The 14,466-nt window shown below is 36.4% G+C and overlaps 1 pseudogene; it reads right to left on the bottom strand.

Annotated features, from left to right (window-relative positions):
• Positions 1–5,704: 5,704 nt before the first annotated feature.
• On the bottom strand, positions 5,705–10,714 carry LOC107513737 (annotated as a pseudogene).
• Positions 10,715–14,466: the final 3,752 nt, after the last annotated feature.

Raw genomic sequence — 14,466 nt, 5'->3', positions numbered from 1 at the left:
ACAGAAACAAACAAACAGGAAACTTCGGTTTACATGTGCAACTTTAACCTAAAAAGAACTCTACCTTAAACAAACAAACAAACAAACAAAAACATTTTTAAAGAAAATGATCTTTTCCAAAATTAGAATTAGTGATTTAAAGATTAAAGTATGGGGTTTTTAATTAGCAGTCTCAGGAAACTAAACTCCAAATTAATCTGTAAAATGTTTAGCAAGCATAAAATAGAGAATCAGAGAGTTCACTGCAACATTTTCTTCCCACTCTCTTTTCTAGACTTGATGTTAATGGGAAAATTACTCAAAGATTCTGTTTCCTATCTGAAAAACGAGAAAAACTGATTTGCATTGAAAATGGTATTGCATTCAACTCTGTGACCCACCAAAAACTCTTCATATTAGGAGAATTTCTTCTCATCTTCCACCAGTGGGGCTATAGTGTAGTATTGATCAATTTTCAGGTCACACCAACTTACCCAACAAAGTCACTTGTGAATTAAGCTCATGACTTTTCTTACCCTTTCAGCTGGTACTAGGTAATACTGTATAAGGCCTATGAAAATTAATAGAACCCAAATTTAAAATGGAGCTGGGAGGCTACAAAAAAGAACTCTTATACGAGTGTCACTCAATACACTTCCCGTGACCCCGCAGGAAGAGACATGCCTTGTACTTCCCACAGGAAGTGATACTATGCTGCACAGAAGGAGGGGGGAAAAAAGATTCATCTTTGGCTGGTAACAGCTCAGTCAATGGGAGACTGCCATAACTCAGACAATGAAAAGTCACTATACTTTGAATTTTCAGTTTCCTCCAAAGGACATTTTATTTACAACAGCCCCTCCCAAGTCCATAAAAAAGCATTCCTTTCCTTTGTTTCTCTGGAATTACACATGATTAATTATTAGATCTCATGCCTCAAATAGTAATTCTTTGTTTTTCCTGAATAAAACCATTTTGCTGGAGAAATATCTGACTCCTTGTTTAATGTCAATGGGCCATAGGTGAAACCCTAGGTAAAGAGTTCAGTGTAACTATAGTAGGAGACACGAAAATTTAGGCTATCATTTTTGATGACTCATTTACGCCTCCTGAAGGTGTTTGAGCTCAACTGCAGACTTAACACTTTCATGTTCTGATGCATTTCTGCTGAGCTCAATATTATGATTTTGTGGTTCTAATTGCACCAACGTCAGGGAAGGAAGTTCTGGCTCCACAGTCTCTTGATGTCCCTGAAAAGGCTTTTGTTCTTTACCTGAGATGCTTTTGAATGGTATATAGTTCCCTGCTGCAAACAGCATGGCCTTGCTCTCAACTAGGCATTGCTATAGACTGAATTATCTCCCCTAAATTCATGCTCAAATCCAAAGTTCCAATGTGACCATATTTGGAGATAGGGCCTAACTTATTCAGTAAGGTTAATTAAGTCATAATAGCAGGTCCCTAATCCAATAGGCCTAGTGTCCTTATACAAAGAGGAGGAAGACTAACGATATGCCCCAGCCCTTCCCTGTGAGTACACAAAAAGGGCATGTGAGGACACAGTGGAAAGGTGACCATCTTTAAGCCAGGAAGCAACCCTATTTGCAGCTTGGTCTTAGACTTTTAGCCTCCAGACTATGAGAAAATAAGTATCTGTTACTAAGCCAACCAGCCTATGGAATTTTGTTGTGGCAGCTGAATCAGCCTAATTCAAGTGTATTCCATGTAGTTTACCTATTAAGTGTCCTTTCCTATCATAGACACACCTGAGGCACGATTTCGGTGAGGATACCCCATGAGGATAGGGTGCTTGCTATTCTTCACAATGTAATGGGCAACTGACACTGATGGCCATTATATGGCACTAGATGCCCAACAGTTAGAACATATGAGCCCATGAATATAAAAGTGGAAGTAGAAAAGAGCCTGCTCGCTATATTTCCAGTGACCCAGTTTAGTAATTTGTTCTTGTCCTGACAACACTATTTTCTAGATCTAGAAGTCCTAGTTCTCAGAGGACATACAGAATCCCACCAAATTTTAAGTTATTGTAGCTAACCAGTCACTTTAGACTTTTCAAGCCAGTAAACCCCAAAGCAGAGATGGTAGCTGCCCAGTCATTAGGTGTAAGTGGTCCTGATCTATCGCAAGAAGGTAGAATCGCAAGAAGGTCCCTACTTATAACAGGACCTACTACAGCAGCAAAGACTGTAAATTCACCTAGAAATTGTAACTCTTCAAAATCCTAGAGAAGCTGTGAAGGAATGAAGGAAATCGTAGATCTGAGAAATGCAAGGAATGAATTGTAGTAAATGCCTCAAAAGTCACACCTAGATCTCCCTTATTAGCCCAGTGCGCCCACCTCTCTTTTCTGTGTATGCTGGTCGCTATTGGTTCATGATTGTACTTTCCTCTGAGGAGGTGCCTCCAATGATCAAAATTCCTAGTCCGGGAGGCTATGCCCTACCCTCAGAAGTAGACTATCCAATTACTGATACACGGTATTCATGGTGAGACAACTGTGGCACCATTCATGTTCCAGAGCTTCTCATGGGACCACTGGCTTCTTCTCAGCTGTGAGTGAGCCTTCAGATAAAGCCTCATCTTTGCTCAGCTTCTTCCCTATTCTGCCTTCTTTACCTCCTTAGAGTTTGTCTTGAGATAATTTCCTTAAAAAATCACTTACACAAGAATCTCTATCTTAGGCTTTGCTTACATGGAACCTGACCTAAGATAGGCTATAAAACGATGTTCCTCCTCTTTATATATTTTGCTCAAACTTTAATTTCCTTTCTTTATTTTGAAAAGAACAAATTTAGTTCTTTTCCTCCAGTGTATAATGTTTTCATTTTACACAGCAGTTTCTCCTTCCTTGCCTAATTCTCAATTTCCTTAAATCAGGGAGGGGAGGAATCAGATTTCCTGTCTCAGTGTGGTGCAATTTCTATTAGTGCCATCTCGACAGGCTGTGAAAAGTTCAGGTTTGCAGCCTCACTGTTCAGGGGAACCTAGCGGCAGTTCCTTACCTTCTCCAGCTATTTTTACACAGTTTTGTCTGGCTTTGCCTGTTCTCTCTGGGACCATTTAGTTCTTCCCCAAGTGGTAAAGCCTTTAGTGCACTAAGGGGGTCTGAGTCCTAGTCCCCCGGAAGCACCACATGTTCACACAGTTCTCCCACCCCAAGGCTTAACAACTCATTACCAGATTTGCCTTTGGGAGTTCTGCTCTCTCCTAGGCTTCCTGCAGATCCCCTTCTACCCAACGGACAAAATTGTTCCAAGCTGACTCTCAGGGAATGAGAGTTTTCCTTTATTGTTTGCCCCCTCCCCCAAAGCAATAGGTTGGAGGTATTTGAGAACATAAACATAGACCACCCATGCCAGTGATTTTTTTTTTTTTCAGTAGTTATTACCAATTCTTTTAGGCAGGGTAGGGCTTCATACAATTAAAGAAAGAGTGCTGTTCTTTTTACGAGGACACTTTTTCTAGAAAATTATAGCCTAATTTTATTAGCCTTACATTATCCATTATTCCACATTCTTCAGTGTGTCAGTTACTGTACTTAGTATTTAAATGCTTTACCTACATTATGAGAACACTAGGTATTAGGGGCTGCTATGATTTATAGTTTATAGATAAAACTAAAATAGGTTAAATGATTTTCTAAGGTTGAACAACTAACAACTAGCAGAACAAGCGCTCTGTAGAATAAATGAATTAATCTCAGGGTGTGGCTTTTTGGTTCGCACATGGTTATTAATCCAAATCTAGCTTTTATGTAGAATGTGCAGTCTTGACATCTCTATCGTGGTATGCCTGAGTAGAAGGGAAAACTCATACCTTTCTTGATCACTGTACATCTGTATACTGTGCATCTGTATACTTTTTAAGGACCACTGTACATCTGTATACTTTTTAAGAGCTATAATTTTGAAAGTATCCTTTTGGACATCCTCAGTATTCTGATAAATGCAGTCTATATGAAAGTGTATGTGAAATGGTTCAATTTTTTTTTAATTCTGTCAAAAATAATCTTTAACAGTATTATAAAGAAGGCACCCATGGTTTCAAGTTAATGCATAATGTGTGATTTGTCTTCCTCTCTGACCATAGGAGATGAATCTTTAATTGAGAGCAATAGAAATTGTCCTCTGCTCCAAGTGAGAAAATAATGCTGCTGCAGACCAGAGATAGCTTCGATTAGAAAACACAGAACAGCGTTCAAAAATTAGAAAGAACTGTTCCTAGAATGTAGGATGTTGCACGGTATTTTGAAGAAGGGAAACCGCTTAGATTTAGAAGAACATTACTAAAATTTCTAACACAACGGTTGCATTCGAGGTGAGCCTTGAGCAGGTTCAAAAGCCAATAAATGTTTTCTGCAAATGATAGGAATAACTCTAAAACAAGAAAGATATATCTAAGTTTAAAATGTATCATTTATTACTCATGTATTACAAAGAATATTAATGATAGAGTGAATGATTAATAGAACTTTCACAGCACAAGAAAAATGGTATTTTCCCTTAGTTATCCATGTTAATTTTCACCACTCATTTGGTATGAAGGAATTAGAAGCTTGTATCTGAAACACAATATTATTTCTACTTTTTTCTAAACAGTCTTTAAAGTTTACTATAGAATAAAATATTTATAATTTTCATTTTATAGTATGTTTTTAATTTTAGCCAATCAGTTTTATCTGTAGAAAATATTATCTAGGGATTGTAATAAATTGGTAACTGACAGGGTAAGCTCATTCTTTCTAAGTAATGTAATCGAGATTCTAATACCCAGATTGGGCAGAGCCATGAATATAATTGCACTGTCATTCATTCTTAAGTAATCTATGTTTTCTGATGTCTATTTGGTTATAATAAGCATTATGAAAACCTACTGTCTCTTACCCCTGTGTTGGAAACCCTTTATTATGGTTGTCCACATTATAAATCAACCTCCCAGAGGTCTCAGCATGGACAATGGCTGTCACGAGTTTGTGAGAACTAAAACAACCTATGAATCACTCACTTTCAATCTAGAGATGGAAACTTATTCTACTCCTGCCTTTGAAAATGCTCAGATCTTGAGATTCTTTTCATTTCTGTATGTTCTTCATAGCCATCACCATGTGGCACTTTAAAAATTCTGAATCTTCATTAATATGTTCCTTTATAGTCTACTCTGGATAAGCACACATTCTCTAAACACTGGTGGAGCAACTAAAAAAAAGTGTTAAAAATGCCTCTGCTTTAGTCAATGTCATTTTTTAATGAAGGATGTGATTTCTTGATTTATAGTCAATTTTTCCACTGTCATCTCCTTACTAGGAATTTTCCAAGGTAATTGACTTAACATGCTTGTTTTTAAATACATTTATCTATCTAGCAAAAAGGATCATGGGTAATAGAGTATGCTATTCAAATAGAAAAGTTTTCTCTCATTACCTCCTAAACGGATACATGCCAGAATCTGATGAAAGATTCATGCCAACCATTGAGTTGCCCCTTATATTTCCTGGGAGCTCCCACATAACTCCACATTTTATGAAGCCTCTTTTAAGATGACTGAGAAAATATATTCTTCATTTTTTTCTATTGTGTAGTACACAGTGCCACCTATTTAAGCATATAACCTCACCATTGCCCTTATTTTCCCATAGAATAATTACAAGATGGAGCTTATTGAAAAGCAAGACTGAGGCTAAGAAGAAACTGTTCTAGAATTATTAAGTGGGGAGGTAAGCCTTTAATGACAATATTCCCCACATGAGGAGTAATGGTGCTAGTTATTTCTGCAATTTAGAAAGTTGATTAGTAGAGAACTATGGTTTTGCTCTAATTAAACAAACAAGTGACACGTAATACACACACAAATGTCTGTGTTATTCTCTATTCTCTCATACCATTTTCCCGAATTTTTTTCTTAAACCTTTTGTCAGGTTTAAATTAGCTTTCTTGGTTGAAATCAGCAGTCTTAATTTGCAATTGAAATCCATCCAATTAAACAATAGATTGCCTGGAATTAATGGTAATTGAACAATCCAAAGTAAATGGGACAAATTGTGGACAACTGAAGGGGAAAATAAACATGGCACAATTTAAGCTTGGAAAGTCACATACATAAATAGAACCATGGAACCACATTTCTTGGGATGCCATTTGCTTTCATACACATCTATAAAAGCTTTTGTGGAACTCTACACTGACCTAAAACATGAGAACCTTGGCAGACACAGGCAACTAGAATTTAAGTAGCTACAAGTCACTATCTTTGCAATGGATTTACTTTCTCTTCCTTAATAGGATATGGTAAAATATCCCTATGTTGCCGTTAACCCCATAAATGTGACAAGAAAGGGGTTTTTCACTGCATACATTGTAACATAGCTCCATTGAAGGATCTAACTCTCTTTTCTCAGGCATAATGCAATAGCTAAGACTGGAAAATAAGTGCTATGGTGAAGCTTCTATTGATTTGTTGCCAGAGAGAGTGAGAGAATTATAGAAACACAATCTAGTTTTTGCATAGGTACTGCTAGGTCTTTGGAGAGCTAACTCAAAAAAAAAAAAAAAAAAAAAAGTGGCTTTTCAAAAAGGGGTCTCTGATTGGCTATAGAAGGTATTTCAAGCAAAGTGAGGCAGCCTATACCTACAGAAACTGCTATAACTGCCTACAGAGGCAGATGGCCTCCTTACCCAAAATTTGGTTCAGAGACACTGATGATGCCACAAACAAACCAAAGGGGAATGAAGGGGTTTATTTCTTACGTAATTGAGGCCTCTGGGAGGAACAGGAAGGCTTGCCAAGCACATCAGAGAGAGTAAGTGAAGGAAGCTGGCTGAGTTTTTACTGCAGGTAAGAGCTAGGAATTGGGCAAGGGGTCTCTGGTGTGAACTAGGGCTTCCATGGTTCACATCTCCTGCTTCTACCAAAGGAGCACCCAGGTTTTCTTATCAACTTGTCCAGAGATAGGGCAGAAGGCAAAGACATAAAAGCTGTCTACAGTCAAAAGTAAAAATAAAAAAAAAAAAAAATGAAGTGAGAGTCCTTATTACAGAGACTGAGCATTGAGACTGAACAATGTCAAAATGGGTTCCCTCCAGTTCTGCTTTTGGTCCTCGGAATGAGCTGACTTACTGACACATTTCCCACTAGCTGGTCCATTACTGTGATATGTAAAACACCACCACAGTTCTAAGTAAAAGTTCAGGTGGTCCCAACTACCTTTGCTCCTTGTCACCCTGACCCAGCTGTCCCATTTGCTTCTGATTCCCTTATTTTCTCTGAATCCAAACTCTCATCAGAGTCTATTTAGAAACACATTATGGCAAACATATTTGGGCACTATCCCAGAATCAGTGCCTGCTGCTTAGACCTCTATTTTCTTCCCGAACTGTCAACTGTGCTTATGAATTTGGCTTCAGGACTTCTTACCTTCGTCCCATAACCTCTGCCCTTGGTGAAAACGTCCACTCTGATCCAGTAACTGTGGAATATTCTGACCAGGGCGCCTCTAACCAACAACTGCAAAGAGGAGAATTTGAATACTGAGTTTCCTTATGTTTTGACTATTCCACCCCCTCAATCTTCTCTCTATATATGGTCATGTTTTCCTTTACATTGTGTCAGTTACCTTCTATAAGCTGAATATTTCCAAATAAATGTGCCACTTCTAAATTTCCTGCAAATACAACTACCTACTTTGCTGCCCCCATCTAGGTATCTCACAAATTCGAGGAGGGGGGGTCACAAAACTCTAAGTTCAAAACTGAACGCATCATCTGTTCTGAAACTGTTGCTTCTCCTTAAACCCATTTCAACATTCTCATAATTTCCAAAATTACAGATTGAGCTGGTTGCCCATAGTGTCATTTGATATCTAACAAAATTCCAGTTATATGGAGTCTGGCTTCCTAATATTTCTTGAACCTATTCAATTATATCAAACCCCACAGCCGTTTCCCTAGTGTAGGCCTCCACCGTTCCTTTCTGAATCATTTCAACAGTCTGTTATCCCTGTCTCAATTATTTTGCAGTTCAGGGCATTGTATCTGTACCTTCAGAATTAACAGTTAAAATGCTTATCTGGTAATGTCTCTCCCCTGAGTAAAAAATCCTTGGGAGTTTTCTCATTATTTTTGGTAGAAAGTCTCAATTTCTTATGGTTGTTCACATTTTCTATTTTGAGCTGAATGATGTCTCTCAAGAAGACATGTTGAAGTTCACACCCCTGACACCAGTGAATGTTACCTTATTTGAAAATAGAGTTTTGGCAGATGTAATTAGGTTCAGATGAGATCATACTAGATTGGGATGGGCCCTAAACCTAACGACGGGTATCTTTCTATAGAGAGGGAGATTTGAAACACAGAGACAGACACACACAGAAGGAAAACCATTATATGAAGACAGGCAGCGACTGGAGTGATGCAGATAGAAGCTAGGGGGCACCAATGATTGCTGGCAACCACCTGCAGCTAGGAAGAGGCAAGGAAGCATTCTTCCCCTGAGATTTCAGAGTGAGCACGGCTCTTCTGATACATTTATTTCAGACCACTAGCCTCCTAGCTGTTTTGTGCTATAAGGAATTTGTTATTTTTATCCACCGAGTTAGTGACAATTTGTTATGTCAGCCCTAGAAACAAATACATTTACTTGACAATATCTGGTCCTTGCTTATTTCTACAGTTATAACAACCATCATTCTTTTATGTGCATTCTCCTGTCCTACCTTGTGCATACATATACATTTATTATTTGTATTTAATTACCTTTATTATTGATATATTCTCATTCTATATTCTATCTGCCTATATTACCTATGTATTAGTTATGTGTGGTTGTCATAGCAAATTACCACAGATTTGGTGACTGAAACAACAGAAGTGTATCACAGTTCTGGAGATCATACGCTTATCCTTTTTGCTGGGCTTTAATCAGGTGCTGGCAGGGATACACTCTCTCCAGAGGCTCTAAGGGAGATCTTTTCCTTTGCCTCATCTACCTTTGAGTGACTGCTGGCATCCCTTTGCTTGTGGCTACATCATACCAATCTCTGTCTCCATCCTTACCTCACCTTACCCTCTTCTGTATTTGCATAATCTCCCTTCATCTCTCTCTTATAAGGATACTTGTGATGGCATTTAGGATCCATCCATATAATCCAGAATAATCTCACTGAATATCTTTAATTCCATCTTCAAAAGTTTACCTAATAAGTTAATATTCAGATAGGTTCCAGAGATTAGAACCTAATATCATTTGTGACTATTTTCAGACCTGACACTCTATCTCATTCTAGACTCTTATGTCTCTTCCTTTAGTCATTCTCAATTGGGAGACAGTTTGCCTCCCACAGAACATTTCACAAAGTGTGGAGAAATGCCTGATTGTTACACTTGACAATGCTACTGGCATACGGTGTGAATAGACCAGGAATGCATGTTCTGCTAAACATACTACAATACACAGGACAGATCCTCCTCTCACCACCACCACCACCATCACCAACTATAGATTATCTGGTCCAGGTGCCAATAGTACTAACATCCTGAGAAATCCTACGGTTAATTGAAATTCCATTTCATACTGTTTACTCATAATATCCTTATGTAATCCTCTTTATCCAATGAGATTGATTTAGATATCTATGACGAATATTTCTATGGCATCTTGGGATTTTCTTGTATTAATATTTTAAAAATAACATTGTGATTACCTTTTTAAAAGTCATTTCCCTAACTAGGATGTCAGTTTCAGAAGGCCGTATAAATGCCTATCTTTTTGTCCTTGTAGTAATTGTGCTGACCAGGGTCCACACATAAAATAGATGATCAATCAATATTTTAGTGAACAAATAATAAATTAATTTAAAAATTACTGAATTTTCAGGGAACTATAAATATCATTTGTCCTCAATTTATTGGAAAGTTCGGACTTCAAGTTTTTTTTCTCCATAAGAAGCTACAACTTTATTAATAGAAACAGTACAAATTTCAAAACTAAGCTGCAGTTACTCTTTTGCAAGACCAAAAAAAGGTCCTTGTTTTAGATGGTTATAAGGTTCATTCCATAATAACATTTACAATATCATTACTGTTCTTCAGGGTTCAGACTGCCTTTGCTCTTGAAACATTTGCTTGTAACAAGACCAATTCTATGTCTTTAACTTCCATACCTATTTCATCAACCTCTTTCTCTTCGCCCTCCTCTTGCACCATAGAGTCCATGTATTTTCTTGAATGTTAGCGACATTCGGGATTTACCTTGAACTCTGAATTTCTCAGCAGCTGCTAGCTGTTCTTGCAGAGATAAAACCTCAATCTTGGATTCCCCAAAACCTCTTTGGGTACCTGAAGCCGGGCTCCTGGACAAAGAGGATATTCTTAGGTTTCCAGATAGTGACCCTAGCAACTCCTCTAACCTGTCAAAGACCCAGTTTTGACATAGCCTTCCATGCCTTCTTTTGACTCTGGCTCTGTTTTTCTTTGCTGGCTGGTTCTTCATAGATTTCAGCTGCTGCTGCTAGCAGGGCTTGTTGTGTGGTTGCATGTTCCTTGAGCTCCAGTACTGATTCATTACTGTCCAATTCTGTTCCAGACCTGCTCAGCCTGGGGCTGTGGCAGCTCCTGCTCTGCAGCAGGGATGTTTCTGTGGCTTCACCGGGCACACGGTTCCAGGAACACAGAACCAGGATGGTAGCAGAAAGAGAGCCAGACTTCAAGATGATTACCATATCCAAAAAAGTATGATGATTGATATAGTTTTCGCAAATTCACATATTCTTGGACACTTGAACTTCAAATATCCAATCCTATTGATCTTAGTCTATTAATTCCATTAACCTTATTATTGTGTTCATGTAATCCAAAAACCATCGCATCACATTACTGGTTCTAATCCTAGTTCTCCTCTGTTGTTATTTAGGAGAACAATTGATTTGGTATTTATTGATTATGACATACACTTTGCCTCGGGGCCCTCGTTCAAAACAAAACAAAACAAAACAAAACAGCCTTGTGAGAGTTTCCAGGATATGAAGCAGGAGGAAAGAACCAAGGTAAAGAAGTTGAAGATTTAAAGAGATGGAGTTAATTGCTTAGAGAGACTAAGACAGCTAGGGATTGCAAGAAAGAGGAATTGAGAGGAACAGTCTGCATAGGGGGAGAACTCTGGAGAGCTGCAGAAGGTTCCCCGTGAGCACTCAGGAGAGTACTGATCAGGGCAGCAGTGTGGGGAAATAATCAAGGGAGGGCAAAGAACTACCTGAGAAAATTCGTGGGACTGTTACATAGAGATCACACAGGTTTGTTAACAAACTCTGTTCTCACCAGCCAGAGCATTAGACCTAGTGGTAATCAGAATAGTCTTGTTTTAGTAGTGGGGAAAGATTATCCCTAGATTAACTATGAATGTAGTCCTTAACCTCTAGCCAATTACAAGGTAAACAAGTTCAATGTTCAAAAATTAATTGTATCTCCACATAGAATAGAAGAATCAGAAATAAAAAAGAATTTCACTTTCAAAAATATTGAAATATTACAGATAAATGTCATGAAAATGTGCAAAACTGGCACTCTGAAAACTGAATCAAACAGACAAACAAACCTGGGTAAATTTAGGGAAACAAATTGAATGATATGCCATACTCACTGGCCAAAAGATTTATTACTAAGACATTGATTTCCCCAAATTGATCTGTCGATTCAAGAAAATCATAATTAAATGCCATTAGGTATTTTTATGATAGGAAATAACAAGCTGATCTAATATTCTTATGTAATGCAAAGATACTAGAATGCTGAAACAAATATGAAAAAAAAAAACAAAGTTGAATGAGAAACCCTAACTGATTTCAAGGTTTATTATAAAACAACAGTAATCAAGACAGCATTGTATTGATATGAAAAATAAACAAAGTGTTAAAAAAATAAAACAGACAAAAAACAAAACAAAATAAAAACAAATTTGGAAATAGAGAACTGATGGCTGTCAGAAGAGAGAAGGATGGCATGGATTGAAAAGGCGGAGGGGAATGAAAGGTATAAATTTCCAATTATAAAATAAGTAACCAATGAAGATGTAGTATACAGCACAGAGAATACAGTCGATAATATTGTAATAATTTCTCATGTTATGGCAAAGACTAGACTTAATGTGGTGATCATATTATAAGGTATATAAATGTTGAATCACTATGTTGTATGCCTGAAACTAATATAATATTGTATGCCAACTCAAAAGTTAAGATAGATTAATTAATCATTAAAAAAAAAATAAAGTCCAGAAATAAACCACACTTATATGGTCAACTGACTCTTAATAAAGGTCTGAATAAATTTCAGTGAAAATAGTTTTTTGAACAGATTTTGTTGGATATCCAAATTCAAAAACTTGAACTTCAATTTATAATTCATACTATAAACCAAAAATTAATTCAAAATAGATCACTTAGACATATACATATAAACTAAAATTATAAAACTAATAGAAGAAAATATTGGAGCAATTATTGTAGAATTTTAGTGATGTAAGATTTCTTAGATACAACAAGAAAAATACAATACATAAAAGGGCAACTTGATAAATTGGGCATTATCAAAATTAAAGCTGTCTGGTTTTCAAAACACCATTAAGAATTGTTATAACTGTTATGATAATGAAAAGAGATGGCATTAAACATGATAAATTATTTGAAAAAATTATACAATAAAGAACTTGTATCGAAAAATATATAAGCAACTCTGAAAAATCAGTAACGAAAAAATAAGCAGCCTCAATACAAATTGGTAGATTATTTAAATAGAAACTTCCCCATGAAAACGTCCCCATAAAAAATACCATGAAAACATAATGGATCATTAGGTAAATATAAATGAAAACTATAATGTCATACTACCACATATCTATTAGAATAGCTAAAATGAAAAACAGTAACTATATAAAGTGTTGGAGAGGATGTACAAAAACTGAACATATAAACACTGTGATTCCTACTTAATTTTTTGAGACAATTATTCTCAATAGCTAATATATGCATTTAATAGTTTAAAATATTATTTGAAAGGATAAAAATAATTTTCTCCACTGTCTCTCTCCTAAGCTATACTTTTCGTATCTGCAAAATAAAGCAAATACAAGAAAATATACTTGAAAAGTCTAAAGAAACCATAGTACAGATAGATGAGTGACTTGCCCAAAGTTACAAAACTAATTAGATGTTAATTTAGGGTTTCAGAATCATCTAACTCATAAGTCCATGCTATTTTCACTATTTCTTTTTACTCACTTGTCTTTTTGCAGTTAAATGATTGTTATAACAGTTATACTGATGCATAAACGATATGCATTGTAATGTACACATATTAAGGGTAAAATCTGATAACTTTAGCATATGTATTCATCCATAAAATCATTACAGTCAAGATAATAAACATATCTATCACTTGCAGAAATTCTGTTGTGCTCACATATAATCATTTTTTAGTCACTGTAGACTACATTTTGTAGATTTTTGGTCTATTATCTTTTGCTTGGCCAAATTATTTTGATATGTTATGTGTATCAATTATTCAATCATTTGTGTCTATCCACAGCAAGGCAGCTCTATGCATGCATTACTGTTTTTACATTTGTAGGCCATTCTTCTCTGATGGACCCAGGTGACTGCCTTGCATCTGTCTCTTTTCTCAGTGTGTGTGTGTGTGTGTGTGTGTGTGTGTGTGTGTATGAAAGAGAGAGAGAGAGAGAGAGAGAGAGAGAGAGAGAGAGAGAGAGAGAGAGAGAGAGATACAGCTCTGATCTGAAGAGGCAGTTAATGAAATATCTAAGGAACGAAACTTATAAAAAGTAATTCATTTGTGTTAATGAGAGGATGCCTTTCTTGGAGCTTATGGCAAAGCACTTTGAGATATTAAGTACATTGTTAGAGGGCACATAAACAAAATTAAAACACAGACAGAGATTACAGCAGTAGGCTAAATAGAATAAGAATAGAAAGTATCTTAGAATTTGAAATGTGCTGTGCTGTACATATCACATGATTCTAAGATAATTAGAATTGCATATTACACTGGAGGTATCTGTTTTCTATAAAACTCTATGCAATAGATCATTCTGAAACATTCTGAACCATATATTTTCTTTCCAAACCTGACTATCTATTAGGCCCACAAGTGATGAAATGGAAAATCTACACATGAGGAAACCTTTTAATTTTACAAAGTGATACAAACACTAAACTGGAGAACTGATTGAAAAATTTCATTTAGAAATAATGTGTGCTACCTTTTTGAAGTGAACTCTGTGGCTGTGTACTTTCCTGATAGAATTCCTCTCTCAATAGTTTGGTATTAATGGTGTTTTACTTTTCTTTCCTAAGCTTGATTTTCTTCTGATGAAATGAATCCTCATAAACTTTCCAAGAACTTTCCTGTCTATAGGATATTTATAATGCTGGCAGTTATCTACCCTATATAAAGTAGGGAC

Source organism: Rousettus aegyptiacus, unplaced genomic scaffold (genome assembly GCF_014176215.1).
Source record: "Rousettus aegyptiacus isolate mRouAeg1 unplaced genomic scaffold, mRouAeg1.p scaffold_m13_p_14, whole genome shotgun sequence".
NCBI lineage: Eukaryota > Metazoa > Chordata > Mammalia > Chiroptera > Pteropodidae > Rousettus > Rousettus aegyptiacus.
Note: the sequence above shows the minus strand (reverse complement) of the source record. Positions and strands in the feature narration are given on the sequence as shown.